The 26,197-nt window shown below is 44.8% G+C and overlaps 1 protein-coding gene and 1 pseudogene across 2 annotated transcripts in view; one reads left to right on the top strand and one right to left on the bottom strand.

The window, feature by feature from the left end:
- The window catches only part of LOC115559454 (neoverrucotoxin subunit beta), a 544,561-nt gene that overhangs the window by 166,283 nt on the left and 352,081 nt on the right, over nucleotides 1-26,197 (bottom strand). The window lies entirely within an intron of this gene.
- The window catches only part of LOC115559436 (uncharacterized), a 52,113-nt pseudogene continuing 42,181 nt past the window's right edge, over nucleotides 16,266-26,197 (top strand).

The raw sequence follows: 26,197 nt of genomic DNA on the forward strand, positions 1-26,197 counted from the left end.
AAATTAACTGTAATTTACCACTATACGATCAAATGTTTGATGTAGTATGTATGTATAAATGTATTTTCTGTCAGTCAAAATAAAGAAATAGATAAATATATCTAACCTGGAGGTCTGAACACTCATGGTGTTGACACGATGTGTGTGTCATCATGTTGTACCACAATAAAGAGCACCAACGTGAGAGCTTTGTCCTGTGTCGCTGTTTCGTCCTTCCCACGCCTTAGAAAGCCACGCCTTAGAAGTCGGCGGACAAAACACAACCGGTAACGCATGAGATATTACTATTTTGAGTCAACGAGGTGAATAACACGAGAAAACAGGAGAAACCAGGAGAAGACGAGACGAGAGGGATATGTTTTTGGGCTGCGTGCCAACAGTGTCCGCTAGGGGGAGACAAACGCAACATTACGGTCCACGTATAGCCTTTCTCCTTCTAAAGCTAATGGAATGATGAAATGCGACCTATAGACATCAAACCTTTAGTTCTTTAGATTGGAAAGATTGGGGGTTGTGGCAAGGTTTTTTTAGTTGATGTCATCAAATCAGGCACAGATTCACAATTGTATTTATTTTTAGGCCAAGAAAAAAGTGCCAGGCAACCTATTGAAAATTATAGTGTTATCATGTACAGGTGCTGGTCATATTATTAGAATATCATGAAAAAGTTGATTTATTTCATTAATTCCATTTAGAAAGTCAAACCTGTAGAATGTATACATTCATTCCAAACAGACTGATACATTATAAGTGTTTTTTGCCAAAAAGAATATGATTATAGCTGACAACCAATGAAAACCCTAAATTCAACATCTCAGAAAATTAGAATATGGTGAAAAGGTCAGATATTGAAGACACCTGGTGCCACACTCTAATTAGCTAACTAACTCAAAACACCTGGAAAAGCCTTTAAATGGTCTCTCGTTTTGATTCTGTATGACACACAATCATGGGGAAGACTGCTGACTTGACAACTGTCCAAAAGATGACCATTGATACTTTAAAGAAGGAGGGCAAGACACAAAAGGTCATTGCCAAAGAGGTTGGATGTTCCCAGAGCTCTGTGTCCAAGCACATTAATAGAGAGGCGAAGGGAAGAAAAAGATGTGGTAGAAAAGAGTGTACAAGCAAGAGGGATAAACGCGCCCTGGAGAGGATTGTCAAACAAAACCGATTCAAAAATGTGGGGGAGATCCACAAAGAGTGGACTGTAGCTGGAGTCAGTGCTTCAAGAAGCACCACACACCGACGTATGCAAGATATGGGCTTCAGCTGTCGCATTCCTCGTGTAAAGCCACTCTTGAATAAGAGACAACGTCAAAAGCGTCTCGCCTGGGCTCAAGACAAAAAGGACTGGACTGCTGCTGAGTGGTCCAAAGTTATGTTTTCAGATGAAAGTAAATTTTGTATCTCCTTTGGAAATCAAGGTCCCAGAGTCTGGAGGAAGACAGGAGAGGCACAGAATCCACGTTGCCTGAAGTCCAGTGTAAAATTTCCACAGTCAGTAATGGTCTGGGGTGCCATGTCATCTGCTGCTGTTGGTCCACTGTGTTTCCTGAGGTCCAGGGTCAATGCAGCAGTCTACCAGGAAGTTTTAGAACACTTTATGCTGCCTGCCGCGGACCAACTTTATGGAGGTGACGATTTCATTTTCCAACATGACTTGGCACCTGCACACAGTGCCAAATCTACCAGTACCTGGTTTAAGGACCATGGTATCCCTCTTCTTGATTGGCCTGCAAACTCACCTGACCTTAACCCCATAGAAAACCTATGGGGTATTGTGAAGCGGAAGATGCGAGATGCCAGACCCAACAATGCTGAAGAGCTGAAGGCCACTATTAAAGCAACCTGGGCTCTCATAACACCTGAGGAGTGCAACAGACTGGTCGACTCCATGCCACGCCGTATTGCTGCAGCAATTCAGGCAAAAGGAGCTGCAACTAAGTATTGATTGCCATACATGCTGAAACTTTCCATGTTCATACTTTTCAGTTGGCCCACATTTCTAAAAAATCATTTTTTGTACTAGTCGTAACTAATATTCTAATTTTCTGAGATACTGAATTTGGGATTTTCAGTAATTGTCAGTACTAATCATCCAAATTAAAAGAAATAAACATTTCAAATATATCACTCTGTGTGTAATGAATTGATATAATATGTAAGTTTCACGTTCTGAATATAATTACTGAAATAAATCAACTTTTTCATGATATTCTAATAATTTGACCAGCACCCAGGTGCTGGTCATATTATTAGAATATCATGAAAAAGTTGATTTATTTCATTAATTCCATTTAGAAAGTCAAACCTGTAGAATGTATACATTCATTCCAAACAGACTGATACATTATAAGTGTTTTTTGCCAAAAAGAAGATGATTATAGCTGACAACCAATGAAAACCCTAAATTCAACATCTCAGAAAATTAGAATATGGTGAAAAGGTCAGATATTGAAGACACCTGGTGCCACACTCTAAATAGCTAACTAACTCAAAACACCTGGAAAAGCCTTTAAATGGTCTCTCGTTTTGATTCTGTATGACACACAATCATGGGGAAGACTGCTGACTTGACAACTGTCCAAAAGATGACCATTGATACTTTAAAGAAGGAGGGCAAGACACAAAAGGTCATTGCCAAAGAGGTTGGATGTTCCCAGAGCTCTGTGTCCAAGCACATTAATAGAGAGGCGAAGGGAAGAAAAAGATGTGGTAGAAAAGAGTGTACAAGCAAGAGGGATAAACGCGCCCTGGAGTGGATTGTCAAACAAAACCGATTCAAAAATGTGGGGGAGATCCACAAAGAGTGGACTGTAGCTGGAGTCAGTGCTTCAAGAAGCACCACACACCGACGTATGCAAGATATGGGCTTCAGCTGTCGCATTCCTCGTGTAAAGCCACTCTTGAATAAGAGACAACGTCAAAAGCGTCTCGCCTGGGCTCAAGACAAAAAGGACTGGACTGCTGCTGAGTGGTCCAAAGTTATGTTTTCAGATGAAAGTAAATTTTGTATCTCCTTTGGAAATCAAGGTCCCAGAGTCTGGAGGAAGACAGGAGAGGCACAGAATCCACGTTGCCTGAAGTCCAGTGTAAAATTTCCACAGTCAGTAATGGTCTGGGTTTCCATGTCATCTGCTGCTGTTGGTCCACTGTGTTTCCTGAGGTCCAGGGTCAATGCAGCAGTCTACCAGGAAGTTTTAGAACACTTTATGCTGCCTGCCGCGGACCAACTTTATGGAGGTGACGATTTCATTTTCCAACATGACTTGGCACCTGCACACAGTGCCAAATCTACCAGTACCTGGTTTAAGGACCATGGTATCCCTCTTCTTGATTGGCCTGCAAACTCACCTGACCTTAACCCCATAGAAAACCTATTGGGTATTGTGAAGCGGAAGATGCGAGATGCCAGACCCAACAATGCTGAAGAGCTGAAGGCCACTATTAAAGCAACCTGGGCTCTCATAACACCTGAGGAGTGCAACAGACTGGTCGACTCCATGCCACGCCGTATTGCTGCAGCAATTCAGGCAAAAGGAGCTGCAACTAAGTATTGATTGCCATACATGCTGAAACTTTCCATGTTCATACTTTTCAGTTGGCCCACATTTCTAAAAAATCATTTTTTGTACTAGTCGTAACTAATATTCTAATTTTCTGAGATACTGAATTTGGGATTTTCAGTAATTGTCAGTACTAATCATCCAAATTAAAAGAAATAAACATTTCAAATATATCACTCTGTGTGTAATGAATTGATATAATATGTAAGTTTCACGTTCTGAATATAATTACTGAAATAAATCAACTTTTTCATGATATTCTAATAATTTGACCAGCACCCAGGTGCTGGTCATATTATTAGAATATCATGAAAAAGTTGATTTATTTCATTAATTCCATTTAGAAAGTCAAACCTGTAGAATGTATACATTCATTCCAAACAGACTGATACATTATAAGTGTTTTTTGCCAAAAAGAAGATGATTATAGCTGACAACCAATGAAAACCCTAAATTCAACATCTCAGAAAATTAGAATATGGTGAAAAGGTCAGATATTGAAGACACCTGGTGCCACACTCTAAATAGCTAACTAACTCAAAACACCTGGAAAAGCCTTTAAATGGTCTCTCGTTTTGATTCTGTATGACACACAATCATGGGGAAGACTGCTGACTTGACAACTGTCCAAAAGATGACCATTGATACTTTAAAGAAGGAGGGCAAGACACAAAAGGTCATTGCCAAAGAGGTTGGATGTTCCCAGAGCTCTGTGTCCAAGCACATTAATAGAGAGGCGAAGGGAAGAAAAAGATGTGGTAGAAAAGAGTGTACAAGCAAGAGGGATAAACGCGCCCTGGAGTGGATTGTCAAACAAAACCGATTCAAAAATGTGGGGGAGATCCACAAAGAGTGGACTGTAGCTGGAGTCAGTGCTTCAAGAAGCACCACACACCGACGTATGCAAGATATGGGCTTCAGCTGTCGCATTCCTCGTGTAAAGCCACTCTTGAATAAGAGACAACGTCAAAAGCGTCTCGCCTGGGCTCAAGACAAAAAGGACTGGACTGCTGCTGAGTGGTCCAAAGTTATGTTTTCAGATGAAAGTAAATTTTGTATCTCCTTTGGAAATCAAGGTCCCAGAGTCTGGAGGAAGACAGGAGAGGCACAGAATCCACGTTGCCTGAAGTCCAGTGTAAAATTTCCACAGTCAGTAATGGTCTGGGTTTCCATGTCATCTGCTGCTGTTGGTCCACTGTGTTTCCTGAGGTCCAGGGTCAATGCAGCAGTCTACCAGGAAGTTTTAGAACACTTTATGCTGCCTGCCGCGGACCAACTTTATGGAGGTGACGATTTCATTTTCCAACATGACTTGGCACCTGCACACAGTGCCAAATCTACCAGTACCTGGTTTAAGGACCATGGTATCCCTCTTCTTGATTGGCCTGCAAACTCACCTGACCTTAACCCCATAGAAAACCTATTGGGTATTGTGAAGCGGAAGATGCGAGATGCCAGACCCAACAATGCTGAAGAGCTGAAGGCCACTATTAAAGCAACCTGGGCTCTCATAACACCTGAGGAGTGCAACAGACTGGTCGACTCCATGCCACGCCGTATTGCTGCAGCAATTCAGGCAAAAGGAGCTGCAACTAAGTATTGATTGCCATACATGCTGAAACTTTCCATGTTCATACTTTTCAGTTGGCCCACATTTCTAAAAAATCATTTTTTGTACTAGTCGTAACTAATATTCTAATTTTCTGAGATACTGAATTTGGGATTTTCAGTAATTGTCAGTACTAATCATCCAAATTAAAAGAAATAAACATTTCAAATATATCACTCTGTGTGTAATGAATTGATATAATATGTAAGTTTCACGTTCTGAATATAATTACTGAAATAAATCAACTTTTTCATGATATTCTAATAATTTGACCAGCACCTGTATATATATTATTATATTATTACCCGCAAAAATTACCTACACAGCAAAAACAGCTGTGGCACTTTTATGAAACTTTCCACAGCTGTAGAGGCTGTAAACAAGATATTAAGAGGGAAGAATAATGACACTGATTGGGCCAAAGGTGGCGCAATAGCAATTGTCCAAAAGCGCAAACTTTGAACAAGCATGCCAATTGGAATCAAATTCATATTAAATAAGGTAAAATCTTTAAATAAGTACTCATCTTTTATTCATCAGCGCATATGTTTCAAAGTTGAATATCGATCATTGTATCAATTTATAACATTAACACCTTGTAGATCCCAAGCACTCAAATGTTTGTGAGCAGGACGTACAGACAGACGGGTCGTGTACTAGGTTCTGCGAAAACTCATTAAGTTAAGAAACGGGACTTAATTCCCACATGTCGTAACATTGTATGTTTCTATAAATGATCGCACACCAAAAAGAGTCACATTGAAGAAAACCGTTTAGCTTTAGAGAAATGAATAAGATAGTTAGTTTTAAAACCCCTGGTAGACCCTGGAACAGGACCCTGGAACACAGCCTGGAACCCAGGACCCCGGTAGACCCTGGAACACAGCCTGGAACCCAGGATCCTTGAACCTAGGACCCTGGAACAGGACCCTGGAACCCAGGTCCGTGGAGGTGTGTACTGTCAGTGTTGGAGGTGTGTCCTGTCACTGTTGGAGGCGTGTCCTGTCAGTGTTTGAGGCGTGTCCTGTCAGTGTTGGAGGCGTGTCTTATCACAATTTGAGGCGTGTCCTGTCCCTGTTGAAGATATGTCCTTTCCCAGCTGAAGGCATGTCTAATCATCGTTGGGGGCGTGTCTTCTCTCCTGAGAGATTGTTGACTGTGGGCGTGTCCTAATGTTTCATCCAAACCAATGGTTGGCCATGCAGTCTCTGTTCCAGGGCACAGAGCAGATTCAGCACCACTCACTGGAACACTGCGTCCTCGGACACACCATGTGCATACAACCTCCTGGAACACACACACACCAACACACACACACACACACACACACACGCACGCACGCACGCACGCACACGCACACGCACACACACACAGCTTATTTGATGAATTTTTTATACTCACATGATTCTTGCAATATCCTGGTTGTGCTCAGTGTTGGGGTAGTTACTCAAAAAAAGTAATTAGTTACTTATTACAAGTTACTTCTGTAAATTGTAATGAGATTATTTTACTAGTTACTGCGTTTGAAAAGTAACTTCACTATTTATAACTTTACTTTCCCTTTTATAAATTTAGGGTACTGTAGATACATGGACAAACATCATAGCCCTATCATCACTTAGTGATCTATACAAATAGCATATAAACCAAATGAAAGAACAATATCCCTGTCTGCACAAAGAAATGCCTCACTGTAAAATCCACAAACAACAGGATAAAGTAGGCTATGGTTAGGTAAATCGGTAGCAACACACAAGTTTCAAAACACAGGCTTTAGGAACCATGCGAACAAAAATTAAGTGGTCAAGGAAAAATATAAAAAGGTCTCTTTATCCCATACAATTAAAACAGAAATGCACTTAAGCGGCAGTGACACATGCTGTTACTTTATTGTGGTCCAAAGGTTGAATGAACCTGATCTATTTCGCAAGCTATGACATCGTAAGTGTGACTTCCTCTCACCCTCTTGCAGGCAAGAGCAGCCTTCTCAAGTTTTAAAGTAATGCTGTCTATCCAGTGCAAACGTCATTCCTAAGTAACTTTTGTTGTTGGCGGACCAAATGTCCGCGGTGGTGGACATATGATCCAGGGAGGACTCAAAAATTATTTTGAGCTTCGATTCCATGTCGGTATAACACTTGGTCAGGTAATGGGAAAATGTTTTCCTGTCAGATGTTGGCTTGCGAGTCGCAGGTCTTTTACCTAGTATTTTTCTAAATCCGGGCGATTCAATAGTTGGTAGGGGAAGCATGTCTTCTACAATGAACCCTGCAAACCAGCCTGTCTTTCTGTGTCACCTGCTTCTGCGCTCCAACACTTGAAAAATCCTTCGCACAAGCAGCTACGTCCCTCAAATCGATCGCTATGGCAACGTGCCGAGACAAGCAGGCGCTGCAGACACACAGGCACCACGCATGCACGCACCACAACAGATCAGTAATTTACATGCAGGCAAACATGGCTTGGGTAACGCAGGAAAGCCCCTTACTATTGTCTATTAAAGTAGTGTAACAGACTGTTCGGCGTTTAGTCTGGAAAAGGAGGTGTGTCCCTCGTGAGTTGCTGTAAGGGGGGAAGTTGACTGTTGATGTGTTGTGTGTGGGGGGGGGTGATTAAAGTGAAGCCGAGTGGGCTGCTGAACGCACTACCTCGTCTCTGGTCCCGGTCTTTGTTTTATATAATAATTAGTATCGTTGAACTCAGAACGCTCGGCTACATTGGTGGCAGCGGTGTTCTTCAGTGAACCGCTGATTGTGTTTAGTTGAGTATTTTGTCTGCTGCGGCGCCTTGTCGGTGTTAGTTTTAGTTTCAGTTAGTTATTGGTTTAGCTGCCCCAGTATAGCTAGCTGGCTGACCGCACGTGGTGCGTGATAGAAGGTTGACATGTGGAGCGCAGACGAGGACCCTTTTAAACCCAGTGCAAGCATGCTGGGCAGATACTCGCCGGGCGGAGCTGTAAAGATCGACCTGCCTGCTCCTTTTACCGGGGACGGGAGCCAGAGTTTCCTCAGCTGGGCGAGGCAGTTGGAGGTGGCCGTCGGCGCCACGGCAGGGGGCGGCCACGGCTGTACGGAAGAGCTGGTGAGGATTCTTCCCACTCGCCTCAGCAAGTCCGCTTTTCTGCTGTGGGACAGTCTTCCTGATGCGACCAAGTTGGATTATGCGGCGATTAAAGAGAGGCTGGGAGCAGCGTTTGGACAGAGACAGTTAATGGACCGGTTCAGAGCAAGCCTGTCAGCCCGTGTGCGTGCTTCTGGTGAAAGTCTGGAGGTGTACGCTGCTGATGTGAGCCGGCTGGTCACAGAGGCATTTCCGGATTATGGTGGTGTTGCACAGAGGGAGGAGAAGTTTCGGCGTTTCCTGGCTGGTCTTGACCCGGCTTTGAAGGCCAAGTGTTTGGAGATGGGCGCCACGGACCTGGAGGAGGCTTTACACGTGGCGGAGCGATGTGAGAACGCCAGAATGACCCTACAGAGAGACTGCGTGAGTACTGCTGCTGCTGCCTACGGTGGTGGGGGCCCATCTGTACAGTCCGTGTCAGTCTCTGATGGTCTCCAGAGAGCTGTTGAAAAGCTAACTGAGGACATGCACACCATGAGAGTGGGAATGAAAGAACTTTGTGAGGAGAATAGGAGGCTGAGGTCGGGGGATGCTGACACAAGGGGGCGAAGGTTTCGCTCGCCCTCAGGAGGAGGCTGTAACTGTACCTGTGGCGAGTGGGGCTGCCAGTTGAGAGGCTCTCGTGAGGAACGCCGTGGCCGCTCCCCCGAGCCTGGGCGGTCCCCACGCCAGGGGGGTTTTCCGTCTCGTGGCTATCGTTCAGATCCGTCTGGGATGCCCTCCAGGCCGCCTGGGGGTAGAAGCCCTAGCCCGAACTGGCGTGCCCGACGTGAGGACGAGCCCAGGCGACGTGAGGACGAGCCCAGGCGACGTGAGGACGAATCCAGGCGACGTGAGGACGAGCCCAGGCGACGTGAGGACGAGCCCAGGCGACGCGGCGTGCACTTCCTGCCACGACAGCAGGATGCTGACAACGGCCATCAGGGAAACGGCCGGTAGCTGGTGTCGAGGCCCAAACGCCAGCTACTCCTATGGTGGGTCCCTTGAGCCATGACTTTTCCAATGACATTGCTTGTATGGATTATACTGGCCAATCAACTTCTTTCATCAGGGGTGTGGTTGAAGGCACAGAGGTTCTCATGTTGGTGGACTCCGGGGCCTCGGTGTCACTGATTAGTGCAGACTTCCGTATGTCAGTCCCTGCCCTGCGAAACAGGCCTCTGAAAAAGAACTATATTGACTCTCGGGCAGTTAATGGACAAAAATTAGACACACTGGGTACCAGTGAGATCACCTTCCGCCTGGGCCCGACCTGCTGGCAGCACACTTTCCATGTGCTAAGGGAATCCACTCAGTGTGTTCTACTCGGACTGGACTTTCTGGCTAAGAATCATGCATTGTTGGATTTGGGGCGAGGGGTTTTACAACTATGGGACGTTTCTGTTCCCCTGCTTCAGGGTGGAGAGTTGGTCCCAAGTTGTTGTAACGTATCCCTCGCTGACGTCATGACCATTCCTCCGCTGAGTGAGGCTCTGGTGCCAGTGAACATTCTCACTCCTGCTGGAGCTAGTCAACCTGCTGCAGACTTTCAGGGATATCTGGAGCCTAACATCCCAGAAACAACGGGGCTGGTGGTTGCTCGTACAGTGAGCAGTGTGAGGAATGGTGTGACCTCAGCCCGCATCCTCAATCCCACAGGGGAGGCGGTTGAACTCAGGCAGGGTCTACACCTGGGTGAGTTTTACCCAGTCGGAAAGGGAGACATTTTAGTGCCGCCTCGTGTCGTCGACAATCATCCAGCTGTGCCGCCGGCTGCTGCAGGCCCTGTCTCCTTAGAGGAGTCTCCTGTTACGGCTGAGCAGAGGGCCAAGCTGGCTGAGTTGCTGCAGAGGTTCACTGATGTCTTTAACCTTTTGTAGCCCTGGGCATCTCCAGTGGTGCTTGTGAGGAAGAAAGGGGGACAGTGGAGGTTCTGCATTGATTATCGTCGGCTGAATGCAGTGACGATCAAAGACTCACACCCCCTCCCGCGAGTGGATGATAGCCTAGATGCTCTGGCTGGCTCGGCCTGGTTCAGCACGCTTGACTTTTCGAATGGCTACTGGCAGGTAGAGATGGCTGAGGAGGATCGCGAGAAGACAGCTTTCACGACCGGCCGGGGCCTGTATCAGTGGCGGGCTATGCCTATGGGTCTGACCAATTCTCCAGCCACGTTTCAACGAATGATGGAGCTCATTCTGAGGGGCCTGCCATGGCACATTTGTGTGGTATATCTGGATGATATACTGATTTACAGCCGTACATTCTCAGACCATCTTCTTCATTTGGATGAAGTCCTTTCTAGGATCCAGCTGGCGGGCCTGAAGTTGAATTCCAAGAAATGCCACTTTGCCAGGGACCATGTCGTGTTTTTGGGCCACGTGGTCTCCAGGGATGGTCTCCAACCAGACCCGCGGAACACTGATAAGGTGAGAACTTGGCCAACCCCCCGCACCCCGTCAGAGGTCAGGGCCTTTGTGGGTCTATGCTCCTATTATAGGAGATTTGTGCGTAATTTCTCCCAGCACGCTGCACCACTAAACCGGCTGGCAGGGAAGAATGTGCCCTTTGAGTGGTCGGCTGAGTGTGAGGCGGCGTTCACCTACCTCAGGCAAGTGCTTACATCTTCTCCGGTAGTTACACTACCTAACTTTGCACTTCCTTTCAAGGTGTACACCGACGCCTCTAAAGACTCGGTTGGGGCAGTGCTAGCGCAGGATGAAGAGGGTTGTGAGAAGGTGATTGCCTACGCAAGCCAGGCCCTCACACACACACAGAAGAGATGGTCCACCTTCGACAGGGAACTATGGGCTGTGGTGTGGGCAGTCCGTGAGTTCAAACACTATGTGGGACTATCCACGTTCTGCATCATCACTGACCATCGCCCTCTGCTGGGCCTTAGGCGCATGGCCATTGATAATGACCCTACTGGACGGAGGTGTAGGTGGGTGCTGGAGTTGGACCCGTTTGACTGGGTCATGGTCCACAAGGATGGCGCCCGCCACAAAAATGCGGACGCTCTGTCCCGCCGACCCGTGTCTCCAGACTTTGTCGAGCCAGATGCTCCTTCAGCCGGGCTTTGCGCCGTGGCCTCAGTGGAGGTGTCTGACCACTCTCCGCCTGCAGACGGGGCACAAACAGAGCCAGTTCCGGTGTATTCACTTAGTGGTGGTGGAGCTGAATTGCGGTCAGCACAGCGTGAAGACCCTGACATTAGTGTTGTGTTGTCTTGGTTGAAGCAGGGCAGAGTGCGGCGGCCTCGTAGACTCCCCGGGGGTTCCTCTGCCAGCTTGAGGAAGTTATGGACTGAGTTCCACCGTCTGTCGGTAATGGAGGGGCTGCTGTGCCGCACGGCGTTGCCTGAAACCACGGGAGAGAAGCAAATTCAGGCTGTTGTTCCTGCAGCCATGGTGCCGGAGATCCTTCAACAGTTGCATGGGGGGCCGGCTGCTGCACACTTTTCCGCTGAACGTGTGTGGGAGAAAGCCAAGGAATCTTGCTACTGGCCCTTCATGTTGAGGGACATAAGACGGTGGTGTGAGCAATGTAGGGCCTGTCAGACTCGCAGGTGCCCAGTCCCAGGGCCGAGGGCTCCTATGGGAGGGTCCCAAGTTGACCGTCCTCTGCAGAGGGTGGCCGCAGACATTCTGGAGCTGCCCATGACATCTCGGGGGAACAGGTACATCTTAGTGGTCGAGGACTACTTTACAAAGTTTGTTGCCCTGTATGCCTTACCGAATCAGACAGCACACTCAGTCGCGCGCTGCCTTTTTGAGGATTATGTGTTGGTGCATGGTGTTCCAGAAATCCTGCATACCGACCAGGGCCGGCAGTTCGAAGCAGAGGTGATTCAGAGCCTCTGTCAATGGCTGGGGATTAAGAAAACACGCACCACTGCCTATAATCCCAAATCTGATGGCATGGTGGAGCGTCACAACCGGACTCTGATCGATCAGCTGGCAAAGATGTTGCTTTCGCATGGAGGTGAATGGGACACTTATGTGAAGCAAGTCGCCTTTGCATACAACTCCTCTAAACATGCCAGCACCCGGTTCACCCCCTTCTACCTAATGCATGGACGTGAGGCCCGGGTTCCTGCTGACGTGCTGGTGCCTGCTGGTGATCTGGACTCCCGGGGCACTGGGTCCCAGATGGATTATGCATCCACCATTGCAGAGCGACTGGAGTCAGCCTTCGGCGCAGCCAGGCTTAACTCTGCGGAGGCTCGCGAGAGACAGAAACTGTACCATGACCAGAGTAGCTGCCACCGTCCCTTTAGTGTAGGTGGGCTGGTGTGGCTGAATAACCCCACGGAAAGGCGTATGAAGCTGGCACCGCACTGGAAGGGCCCATATCGGGTCGTGCAAGTGCTGGTTTCTGGTGGGGAGGCTGCACTAACATATCGCATTATCAGCGCTCTCGACCCGATGGAGCGGGCTCAAGTGGTTCATCATGACAGACTGAAACCGTACACTCTGCCATTGCCGGCACAGACTGTTCCTGCCACTCCTGTTGCCGTTGGTTCTCCTCCTATGGTCGAGTCTTCGCTCCCACAGAGCAGGGATCAGCCTCGGGCTGGTGAGTTGGACAATGGACTGGGTGGGAACTTACCGGAGCTCAGGTCCGGACAGTCTCGCGGCGGGCGAGTGGTGCGGCCTCCGTCCCATTTGCAGGACTTTGTCATGTTTTGAAGTTATGGTGTTCTGGATTTGTTAATGCTGTGGAAGTTTGCTTGATAAAAAAAAAAAAGGTTTGAATTGATGAAAAGGTGAAATGTACGGTGAAAACAAATGAGTTCATTGTATTGTTTTTGTTAATTTTGTTTCAGGTTGGGTTTATGTGTTTAGCCTCAAGGTGTTGCACAAATGTTTGGCAGCATTGGTTGTATGTTTGGGTCACTGGTTACAGGGTGACTGTATAGTTTGCGCTTAACAACTGCTTAGAGGATTTGGAATTCAGGTGTTTGATGTATGTTCTGATTATTTGTGTTGCCTATATTGTTGTTATGTTGGAGTTACAGCAGATGGGGATTTGGGGGGATATTCTCCCCATGTTTTTTGTTCAGGTGAAACGTGGACGTTTCTTATTGAGGAGGGGACGTGTGTAACAGACTGTTCGGCGTTTAGTCTGGAAAAGGAGGTGTGTCCCTCGTGAGTTGCTGTAAGGGGGGAAGTTGACTGTTGATGTGTTGTGTGTGGGGGGGGGTGATTAAAGTGAAGCCGAGTGGGCTGCTGAACGCACTACCTCGTCTCTGGTCCCGGTCTTTGTTTTATATAATAATTAGTATCGTTGAACTCAGAACGCTCGGCTACAGTAGTGTAGTTACCGATATTTTAAATGTAATGCGTTACTTTACTTCGTTACCCCAAAAAGTTACATTGTTACCCCCAACACTGGTGGTGCCTACTGTTAGGCGTCAACTATGTGTATGTGTGTGCGTGCGTGTGCGGATGCATTACCGTTCTTCTCCACTGGGACTCCGCACTGAGGACAGGGTTTGGTGGTCTCTCTGATGGTGTCGCGAGACGCCAGTTCCCACCGGCTCCTCTGGAGGGCGCCCTCGTCCACCACAAAACACTGAGGCAGAGAGGGCCTTTACCCCAAGGTCAGATATAAGAACATTGATCTGTCCTTCTCAAACTACGTTAAAATTGCATGTTTAAGATACCGATTAAAAAAGAAATTCCAATACATTTTATTTATAACTTACTTTGCATCAACTCAATGATCAAAGTGCTACAATGCACATGTAAAAGGATAAAAACAACATAAAATACTTTAAAACTAGCATAAAAAGAAAAACAGAGAAAAATATAACTTTTAAAAAAGCAGTTTAGCCAAAGGCTTTTCACAATGATGGGTTTTCAGGCCTTTTTTAAAAGAATCCACAGTCTGTGGGGCCCTTAGACGGTCAGGGAGAGCATTCCACAGACTGGGTGCAGCTGAGCAGAAGGCGCGGTCGCCCATAGTTCGGAGCCTTGTCCTCGGAAATTGGAGGAGGTTGGCCTATGTTATCAACTCCTAGCAACGTGTCTGTAAAGGGCCTCGCACCCCCCTAGTGACGGCCCTGCTTGCAGTAACCTGTGGTCAATGTTGACTACAGTATGATGTGGCTGTAATATCCTCTATTCTCTGAAAGAATGGACGGACAGCTGTATAACCTTTAGGTTGGCTTTCACTGAACACTAGTCAGGGCAGTACCATGAGCATGACATTCACCTTTCTTCACTACCACGCTATTGGAGCTTTTAACAGTTAAAAATGGTTCTATTCACAATTTATATCAATAACATTGTTTCATCGCTACCAAACTGTTCCGCCCATCTGTACGCTGATGACACAGTGCTGTATTGCATTTCGGATTCGGTGCACCAATCTATTCAGAACCTACATAGCTCGTTTAACAGCCTGCAGGACTGTCTAGTGGACCTCAGGTTTTTTCTTAATACAGACAAAACAAAACTTGAGTATAAATATGTTAAAAAAAACAAAAAAACATCCTACAATGACACTCCTCTTGTGATGTCACCGTCTCTAAACACCTACAAAACGTCTTGTAGGAGTTAGGAGACTGACATCACAAGAGGGTGTGTTTTGGGCACCTCTTGATGCCAACAAAACCGTTCCTAATGAGAGAAGAAGATATGTGTTATGTAAATGAGTTTGGCAGCCAGTCAGGAGAAGGCTTCACCAGGAAGTAGCTGCTGCTGGAACCGGCCTAACGACCGACTGCATGAACACCAAGAGAGACATCTTCAGAGAGAAACGGAGTCCACCCGTAAGATACAGACCAGCAGCACATAATCATTTGAGTGGACAACATGGACCCGCTACACTTATCGAATCTTTATTACATTGTTTTATACATCCGGTAATAATGTAATCAGTAGAAGTTCACCCCTACAAAAGCAGACTGTATATGATAATTCAACATCATCACTTATTTATTACATTTCTCTTCTTTTCTTTTCTTTTCATTTTTCCTTTCTTACTCTTAATATAGCGCAGAAACAGTGAAGAAGCTGAGATCAAAATCTGGATACATGTACTGTTTTAACCTTCTGTGTTTAAAATGCTTTTCCAATGAAAACACATTAAAGTGAAGGTCAGCTAACGTCTCGCTGTGGTTGAGCTTCAACAGAGTGATGTTATGAATGGAGGCGCGGCCGCCACAGGTTTGGAATGAGGAAGAAAACGTGGGGTGAGGATTTCATTTTTGTGAGATTGTAATTATCACCTGAAAGACAAGCCTTCTCTAGGTCATGTGTTTCTTTTCTCTACATTATTTACAATTCTCTCTTCATGGAGATCATGGGAATACTTTTCAATACGGTACATTAATTAACCATTAACAAACATTAGTCAATGCAGTTTACATGGAAATCATGGGAACACACTTTACAATAAGGTACAATAATTAACCATTAATTAACATTAGTTAATGCAGTCATGAGTATTTACAGTACAAATTAATAATATAATTTAACAATTGTGTTCATGTTTACGTATAGTGTCCATATTAACTTAATACACATGTGAACCATGTGTATTTAGTTCCCCAGGCTGATAGTGTATAATAGTGGTTATTACTGCATTTACTAACGTTAATTAATAGTTACTATACCATTAGTTAAATATTAGTTAATGCTTATAACTGCATTCACTAATGTAAATGAAGAAGGTTCATTAATGTATGGTAAAGTGTTAATGAAATCCTGCAATGTATTTTCTCTAACTGAGGAAAAGAAGGACATGTGAAGTCTTTACCTGCTGTTTGAACCATCAAGTGTCTCTTTGTATTTCTCTGTGCTTCTAAACATCACAGTTCTGTCCATCGTTCATATTTTAATATAGTGGTTATTCTTCATCACTGAGTGAAGTCATGGAACAGCAGCCTAAAAGAGGTTAGTCTGACAGGAGTTTAAACTGTGAGGGGAACTGGACCAACTGGTTGGTTGAAAATATCATACTCTCTTGTTGCTGTGTTGGACGGTTTGGTGCTGAGCTCTTCATCGCAGCAGGGAGAAGACAAGGTACTGTAGTCAACACGCTCTGTCATATCATAATTCATAAATTGAATTATGTTTCTGAAAACATAGATGAGTTGCTTTTGAGCGCTTATGTACGCTTCTCACATAGTACGTTTTTTGGTTTCTAAATAAGTTTATTGGCCTACAAATTGTATTTACCGTTTGCATTGTTATATTATCACTTGGACTATTATGAATATCATTTAGATTTTATTATTGTGTTTCAAAAATGTGATACCGTCTTGTTCTTATTATTACCATTATAATGATTATTATTATGGTATAATTATTATTGTTATTTTAATGATTATTATTGTAATATTATTAATATTAGAATCATTATTGTTTTAATAACAATCATTATAATTGTATTATTATTTTCATTATTGTCATTATTGTCACTGTGCGTGAGGAAAAGGGCCAGATCTGGGAATGTGGTTGTGATCTAACCGTCATGAGGAAGTCAGTTTAAGGTCGTCAGTCAGACTGGTTCAACAGGACAGAAAACCTCAGAGAATGAGTTCCTCATAGTGAGCGTATTTGTCGTCTGGTTCCCCTGCAGACGCACTTGAAGCCCTGAGAGACATTCTGTGTGAGTGATAAAGTTATCAGTGATTTGTAGTAAACACTGGGCAGCGTCTCCACGTCTTTCCCCTCGTTGAGACTGAGAGCAGCAATGAACAGCAATGACCGGAAAAAAGCAGGTTCTATAAAAGCAGGGAATAACCAAATGCTGAATGACAAGAGAAACAATATGTAGCTGTGTTTGTATTAGTGTTATCAAGCGTTTAAAATATTTAATCGTGATTAATCGCATTAATGTCATAGTTAACTTGCGATTGATCGCACATTTTTTTCTATTCTAAATATCCCTTGATTTCGTGCTGCTAGCCTTTTAGTGAGATCAGAGAGTGTTGAGAAGGCCAGTAAGAAGAGAGACCCGCAGTGAATTCAACCCGGTCCAGTTGACATCGGGTAGGTGCATGACAGTGGTAGGCCTACCGTAAAACTTCAATAGCCCAGGCTTTTATTTGTTTAAATCACTGAACTTTCAAACAAAACTCTTGCTCAGCAAAGATTGGAAATACTATAACATTTATTATTTGAATATTCCTACCGTACGTATGCCTATACACATGACCAGGCTATCGAATAACGGCTACACACAAACACGCGCGTGCATGCGCAGGCAGGCAGGCAGGCAGACCAGACCAGACCCGACCCGACCCGACCCGACCCGACCTGACCGACCGTCGTGCTTGTTGTTTTGTTTATGGTGTAGCTAGATCCAGTATGGTGTTGTAGTTTTTCTAACGTGACTAGTTGTTGCTGGACAGCAGGTGAATAAACGACAACGTTTGGAAAAAAGCCAAAAGAGCGTTAATCACACGATAAAAAAATTAACGCCGTTAAAATTGGTTTGCGTTCACGCCGTTAATGACGCGTTAAACTGACAGCACTAGATTGTATACAGGTCTCCAGTCTTCTATGGATGTGGAGAGAGAGGAGGGGGGTCCTACCTCTAAAGCCACTCTGTCAGGGGAACATGGCCGCCAGAGCAAAGCTGAGAGGTAAGAAGAGGCTCTCTCACTTTCTGTGACTGTTGTCCATCTCAGAACCCAGCAGTGATACAAATTGACAAGATCATTAGTCTGAGTAAAATCTGTCTGTGTGTTGTGTTAAAGTCCAGAGCAGCAGGTGATAGCAGACTCCCATGGACCCAGCTGTGTCTCCATGAAGGGTTACAGGTCTATGGATATGCCTGTGTTTAAAGATGGGTGCCCCTCCAGAGAGGACAGGTAGGAGTTTCAAACAGAAGATGGAAACAGTTTGTTGTAATTACCAACTGTTTCCATCTTGAGAGAGCTCAGCAGTGAAACCTTATAACACCATCATTTTCTGAGAACTCTGATCACTGATCCAGTTTAAAACCAGAAATCATGTAGACTGGAGCGGTCCATGCTGGATAGAGCAGGTTGTTAGCAGTGGCGTGGCGTGGGGATTTTTTTTGAGGAAGCCAAGTGAGGCCAAACCTTTAGAGAAAATAGTATGTTGCAGCTTGGATGTATTGAATGCAACTACAAAAGCTATTTGAGCGCCTGGTCATTTACCAGGACTTACACACGCCTGTAATCTGACCGACACGACACACGTTCTCTCTCTCTCTCTCTCTCTCTCTCTCTCTCTCTCTCTCTCTCTCACTCACTCACTCACTCACTCACTCACTCACTCACTCACTCACTCACTCACTCACTCACTCACTCACTCACTCACTCACACACACATACACACACACACACACACACACACACACACACACACACACACACACACACACACACACACACACACTCACAGTCCTCCTAAACATCTCATTAAATTACACATTTTATTATAAATGCAACTCCTCCCCGACCGAAATGCACAAGCCGCTCAGGGGCGCTGCCTGGCGGGGAAAAGTGGTACTGATTCTAAGGGCCCAGCCCAACGCAGCACGGCCCACGGCCCGCGGATGGCAATTAATAATATAATATTAATATTCTTTCATAGGGCCCAAAATTCCTGGCAGCGCCCCTGAAGCCGCTAATGTCATCAATCCTGACACGTCCAAACAGTGCCAGTTTCACAGCGCAGTCTATGTGGCTTTTTGATTTACCGTGCCTCTCGATTGCCCGGGACAAGTTGGCAAGGTCCACGAATCCTGTAGTGACCCAGGGATTGTTAAGGGAGCACGAATCCTTGTCAAAAATAAGACACGGCCAGCAAAAAGTCGCTGAAGTTTGCTGCTGCCAGCTAGCCACTCCGTTCGTGTATAGTTTTCTTAATTGAACGTCCGAAAGAAGCCTTGCTTTCTCTCCCAGCGCAGTTTCAGCTTCGTTGTTGGCCTGCCATCGGATTTTATTTTGATTCGCTGCTGCTCCACCCTCCAAAACTGCACTTGCTAAGTAGGCTACTCAAAAATTAGAACAGTTCAAACATGCTAATTTCGCACTATTTGTTTTGTTATTGTTTTTTCGGTGACGTTGATAATGATGCTTTGATTGGATTGGTGTGAAGCCAAGGGCCGAGTGGCTTCCCTTGGCACCCTCCTGGCACCCTCCCGACCAATCAGAGGAGGGCAGTGTCATGACAGTAGCCTCACCTGATTGGTCAATTCTTTCTTTTTTTTTCACCAAGGGATGCCAGCTCGGGCTGGCTTCCTCGCAGTGTGCAGTGTCGTGTTTCGCCGCGTCTTCAGTTTATAACAGGGGCGCCGTATCGCGCATTGTGAAATGGTCAATGAGAGGAGAAAATGGGGGAGAAATGACAGCAACACAGCACAAAATAATTGACGAAACTGTTAATATAAATGTTTTTATTGGACAACTACAGCCTAAAAAAACAGGGAAGCCTGGCTTCCCTTGGCCTCCGGGAGAAAACGCCACTGGTTGTTAGACAGCTTGATTGTTGAGGTTCCACCAGAACGTTGGTACATTAGGTCATATCTTCTGGGAGGGAACATAGTTGAAATGTTCTGGAAGGCTGTTTCTACCCTACACAGCTTTTATTACGACTTCTCTATCCTCTATAGCGCTTTTATTGAATCATTATAGTGTAATTACATACTCTGGCTTTTTCATATTTTCTGTTGTTCAAATGTCTTATTATTTTTCATGTTTGATGTATTGATTATTGTTTCATGTCAATGGGTGTGTGCTTTGAGAGCTTATTTTGGTTGAGGATGCCAATCACACTTAATGTCTTATTATTTATTTATTTATGTCTGTTGAAAAACAATAAAACCTTTCATTCCCAGGGTCAAAAGAGTCCAGCAGAAGGGAGCAGACTCCCCTGGACCCAGCTGTGTCTCCATGAAGAGTAACCACTCTATGACACAACCTACTAGGTTTAAAGATGGACATCAGTCTATTCTTCAAAAGTAAGGATCTGTCAGATTATAAAATACATCAGCCAAACCTCCAATAGTCCTGAATCACAGATGGTTGTTGTTGTTCATCTAGAAGAGAACGGCTTCATTTATTGTCAGCTTAAACAACTTTGGATTCAGCCCAACATTTTTTAACCCAGTGGCTCACAAACTGTATGATCTCTTCTCCTTTTCATGAAGAAGGTCTTAAGGAAGGAGATCCGTTATCAGCCTTTCTTGTTAAGATCGCTGGCTGTAGCTACAATGTAGCAGGTTTTAAAGTGAGCGATACGGTTACGCCCTAAAATACCTTCATTCACAGGCAGGATCTGGTTAAACCCTAAACTACGTCCATTCACAGGCAGGGTTCTGGTTAAAACTTAAACTACCTCCCTCACAGGCAGGGTTCTAGAAAAACAACCGATCATTAAAAAAGCTTAGATAAAGAAGTAAAAGAAAAAAAACACAACGTCATTTATTCAAAATAAAAACTGAGACCTGTCGTCATGCAGACGTTCTGCCCACTCAGTAGGCCAGCTGAGGCCACAGTGTACAATTATGTAAACCAACACATATGGACCTGGACACAAAGCATTCAAATGCTAGACATCAATGTTTGTCTATTCAGTTTCTAATAATGTAACATTAAGAGCTGCCTGGGAACTTGACCTCAAGGTGACCTTTCAGGACGCTGAATGGCTAGGAATTCTTAGTTAATTTGAAGATGACTCTGAACAACTCTGATCTAGTTTAATACTCTAGATCATGTGTTCTGGAGTGGTCCAAGCTGGATAGAGCAGGTTGTTAGACAGCCTGATTGTTGAGGTTCCCGCAGAACGTTGGTACATATCTTCTGGGATAGAACAATGTTCAAATGTTCTGGAAGGCTGTTTCTATCCTACACAGCTTTCAATATGACTACTCTATCCTCTATGGCGCTCTTATTGAATCCTTATAATGTAATGACTTAATCCGGCCACCAGCTTTTCTTTCTTTCTTTTGCATATTTTCCGTTGTTCCAATGTCTTATCTTTTATGTATTGACTATTGTCTCATGTCATTGGGTGTGTGCTTTGAGAGCTTATTTTGGTTGAGGATGCCACTCAATGTACTCTGATATTTATGTCTGTTGAAAAACAATAAAACATTTAATTCCCAGAATCAAAAGTATAAGATTGCTGCAGCAGACAGCACTCAACTATGGACCCAGCCGTGTCCTCTCTATGATACAACCTGTCCGATTTGGAGATGGAAATCAGTCTACTGAGCAAAGGTAAAGATCTCTCAGATTATAAAAGACATTAGCCAAACATCCTAGAGTCCTGAATCAAAGTTGTTTTTTGTTGTTAATCCAGAAGAGAATGGCTTCATTTATTTACAGCTTTAAAAAACTTTGGATTCAGCCCAACATTTATTAACCCAGTGGCTCACAAACTGTATGATCTCTTCTCTCTTTCATAAAGAAGAACTTAAACGAGGTGATCCGTTATCAGCCTTCTTGTTACGATCACTGGCTGTAGCTTTCTGTAAGGATCACAATGTAGCAGGGAATGCAGGGCTCTCAAGTCTCACGCATTTGGCGTGAGACACACAGAATTCAACCCATGCACACGCTCATACGCCACACTTCGTATTTCTCACGCAGAGAAATTACCAGGATAGCGCCCACCAATTTGGGCCGCTATTTAACAGTGAAACAGGTAGGAATCAAATGGGTTTCCCGTACGTAGGGTAACCAGACGTCCTCTTTTGCCCCCCCCCCCCTTGAGAGCCCTGGGGAAAGTTATTTGGAGATTATCTTCTTGCATTAATCTCTAAATGAATTCATAAAATTTCCCCATTTTCCAAATCTGAAGCCTTCCATTGTCATCCTTTTACCCTAAAGCACTTTTCAAACCAAGCCAAACAATGGCTTCAGATATCTTGCCTTAATGTTCCCTCCTCACCCGTCAGATCTATTGAAAGTAGAACTAGACCCCCTTAAGGAAGAGTTCCAAACAGACAAACAGACCTGGAACCGTAGTCACCATGACATCCCTTGTGGGGGAAAGCTAACATTATTAATGACCGTTATGCATCATCCATCAGGCGTATGGTCCAATAGTCTCAGCCACCAGACAGGAACCTCTGTGGTTTAGTATTGAAAGTACCCTAAGTAGACCCTCCCCTTAGTGAACGTGGATGATACCACCGTCCAGTCTGGGGGAAAGAGAGGGCAACATAAAGCTAACTCAAATAGTACAGACACAGGGTCTCACAAGTAAACAAAGGGTTTAATGCAAACCTATCCCGCCTGAAATAGGTCAGGTGTTTACCATCAGGGGGAGCCCGGGCCAAAATAAGACATGAGACTTACCTTAAAAAATAATCTAACAGCTCAACGCAAACACAGTTGGTAAGCCTAGCTCCCTAGCTCACCAAAAACAGGATAAAGTGCGGCACCAAATTAAAGGCCACCACCCCTAGCAGCTTCCTACAGATTGGGCAATAGCTTAAAAAAACCTTTAACCAAGAAGGCCATACAAAGCAACAGGTAGAAACACAGAATGAAGCAGAATAAGTGACCAACGGCTATAGGGGCAGTGAACCACAGACAGTTAACAACACACAGCTAGCAGCAGGGACACAAGAGCGCCTGGGAGCATCAGGCACCAGCTTGATGGAGCGCTAGAGAGGCCCCAGGTGGAGCCGCCGAGGCCCTTCAGCAGGCGGCTCGGCCCTCGCCTAAACTACCTCCATTCACAGGAAGGGTTCTGGTTAAACCCTAAACTACCTCCATTCACAGGAAGGGTTCTGGTTAAACCCTAAACTATCTCCATTCACAGGAAGGGTTCTGGTTAAACCCTAAACTACCTCCATTCACAGGAAGGGTTCTGGTTAAACCCTAAACTACCTCCATTCAAAGGAAGGGTTCTGGTTAAACCCTAAACTACCTCCATTCACAGGCAGCGTTCTAGAAAAACAACCCGTCATTCAAAAAGCATAGCTAGAAAGGTTTAAAATAAAAGCGGAATAACTTATTAAAAGTAAAAAATTAGAACTGTTTTTTCTCAGTAGGCCAGCTGAGGCCACAGTGTTCCACTATTTAAACCAACACATATGGACCTGGATAAAACATCCAAATACTAGACATTACCATTCAAATATTCCGGTTCTCAGGTGGTTATGTTGGGATGTAACCTAAAGTCAGGGAGTGGAGGGCTGGGTCTGTAGCCCAGCCTCTACATGGAACACTTCCTTAGGCCAGCTGGCCGCCTGAGAACCTTCCTCTTCTAGACCGCTCCATGGAGGGGAGAGTAGAACCTATTTACATATGAACACACAGTTAGAAGGACGTTTCCAGCTCATGAATCCATTATATCAAACGCTCTACTATAAAATACGACTATTTTATGCCCTAAACTACTGTTATTGTATCTCTACAATGTAATAACCTGATAAGCAATAAAACATTTGAATCAAAAATTATCTAGAAGAGACCAGCAGGAGAGAGCAGACCCCCCTGGACCCAGCGGTGTCTCCATGAAGAGCGACTCGTCTATGGAACAACCTATTAGGTTTCAAGAAGGAAATCAGCCTAATGAGCCAAGGTGAGGATCTGTCAGATTATTAAATACATCAGCCCGACATCCTAGAGTCCTGAATCACAGATGGTTGTTGTTGTTTATCTAGAAGCTTTGTTTATTTACATCTTTTAAAAGTGTTCGATTCAGCCCAACATTTATTAACCCAGTGGCTCACAAACTCTATGATCTCTTCTACTTTGACATGAAGAAGGTCTTAAACAAGGAGATCCGTTATCAGCCTTTCTTGCTGCGATCGCTGGTTGTAGCTATCTGTAAGGATCACAATGTAGCAGGTTTTAAAGTGGGCAATACAAACATGAGGGAATGTTATTGGACCCATCATCCATCAGGCGTATGGTCCAATAGTCTCCATTCACAGGCAGGGTTCTGGTTAAAACCATACAATTCCAAGCATTCCAAGGACAGGCCTAATCAATAAGGGTTTATTGCAAACCTATCCCGCTTGAAATAGGTCAGGTGTTCACCATCAGGGTGAGCCCGGGCAAAAATAAGACACGAGACTCACCTTAAAAAATAATCTTAACAGCTCAAAGCAAACACAGTTGGTAAGCCTAGCTCCCTAGCTCAACAAAAACAGGATAAAGTGCGGCACCAAATGAAAGGCCACCACCCCTAGCAGCTTCCTACAGATTTGGCAATAGCTTAAACAAACCTTTAACCAAGAAGGCCATACAAAGCAACAGGTAGAAACACCTTTTGAAGCAGAATAAGTGACCAACGGCCACAGGGGCAGCAAACCACAGACAGTTAACAACACACAGCTAGCAGCAGGGACACAAGAGCGCCTGGGCGCATCAGGCACCAGCTTGATAGAGCGTTAGAGAGGCCACAGGTGGAGCCGCCGAGGCCCTTCAGCAGGCGGCTCGGCCCTCGCCTAAACTACCTCCATTCATAGGAAGGGTTCTGGTTAAACCCTAAACTATCTCCATTCACAGGAAGGGTTCTGGTTAAACCCTAAACTACCTCCATTCACAGGAAGGGTTCTGGTTAAACCCTAAACTACCTCCATTCACAGGCAGCGTTCTAGAAAAACAACCCGTCATTCAAAAAGCATAGCTAGAAAGGTTTAAAATAAAAGCGGAATAACTTATTCAAAGTAAAAAATTAGAACTGTTTTTTCTCAGTAGGCCAGCTGAGGCCACAGTGTTCCACTATTTAAACCAGCACATATGGACCTGGATAAAACATCCAAATACTAGACATTACCATTCAAATATTCCGGTTCTCAGGTGGTTATGTTGGGATGTAACCTAAAGTCAGGGAGTGGAGGGCTGGGTCTGTAGCCCAGCCTCTACATGGAACACTTCCTTAGGCCAGCTGGCCGCCTGAGAACCTTCCTATTCTAGACCGCTCCATGGAGGGAAGAGTAGAACCTATTTACAGATGAACACAGTTAGAAGGACGATTCCAGCTCATGAATCAATTATATCAAACGCTCTACTTTAAAATACGACTATTTTATGCCCTAAACTACTGTTATTGTATCTCTACAATGTAATAACTTGAAAAGCAATAAGACATTTGAATCAAAAATTATCTAGAAGAGTCCAGCAGGAGAGAGCAGACCCCCCTGGACCCAGCTGTGTCTCCATGAAGAGTGACTCGTCTATGCAACAACCTATTAGGTTTCAAGAAGGAAATCAGCCTAATGAGCCAAGGTGAGGATCTGTCAGATTATTAAATACATCAGCCCGACATCCTAGAGTCCTGAATCACAGATGGTTGTTGTTATTTATCTAGAAGAGAATGGCTTTGTTTATTTACAGCTTTTAAAAACATTGAATTCAGCCCAACAGTCATTAACCCAGCGGCTCACAAACTGTAGGATCTCTTCTCCTTTGACATGAAGAAGGTCTTAAACAAGGAGATCCATCATCAGCCTTTCTTGTTAAGATCGCTGGCTGTAGCTATCTGTAAGGATCACAATATAGCAGGCATTAAACCGTGGTCACTGGAACCGTGGTCACCAGGACATCCCTTGTGGGGGAAAGCTAACATTATTAATGACCGTTATGCATGATCCATCAGGCGTATGGTCCAATAGTCTCAGCCACCAGACAGGAACCTCCTTGGTTTAGTATTGAAAGTACCCTAAGTAGACCCTCCCCATAGTGAACGTGGATGATACCACCGTCTAGTCTAGGGGATAGAGGGGGCAACATAAAGCTAACTCAAATAGTACAAACACAGGGTTTCACAAGTAAACAAAGGGTTTATTGCAAACCTATCCCGCCTGAAATAGGTCAGGTGTTCACCATCAGGGTGAGCCCGGGCCAAAATAAGACACGAGACTCACCTTAAAAAATAATCTTAACAGCTCAAAGCAAACACAGTTGGTAAGCCTAGCTCCCTAGCTCAACAAAAACAGGATAAAGTGCGGCACCAAATGAAAGGCC

This window comes from Gadus morhua, chromosome 15 (assembly GCF_902167405.1).
Source record: "Gadus morhua chromosome 15, gadMor3.0, whole genome shotgun sequence".
Taxonomy (NCBI): Eukaryota; Metazoa; Chordata; class Actinopteri; order Gadiformes; family Gadidae; genus Gadus; species Gadus morhua.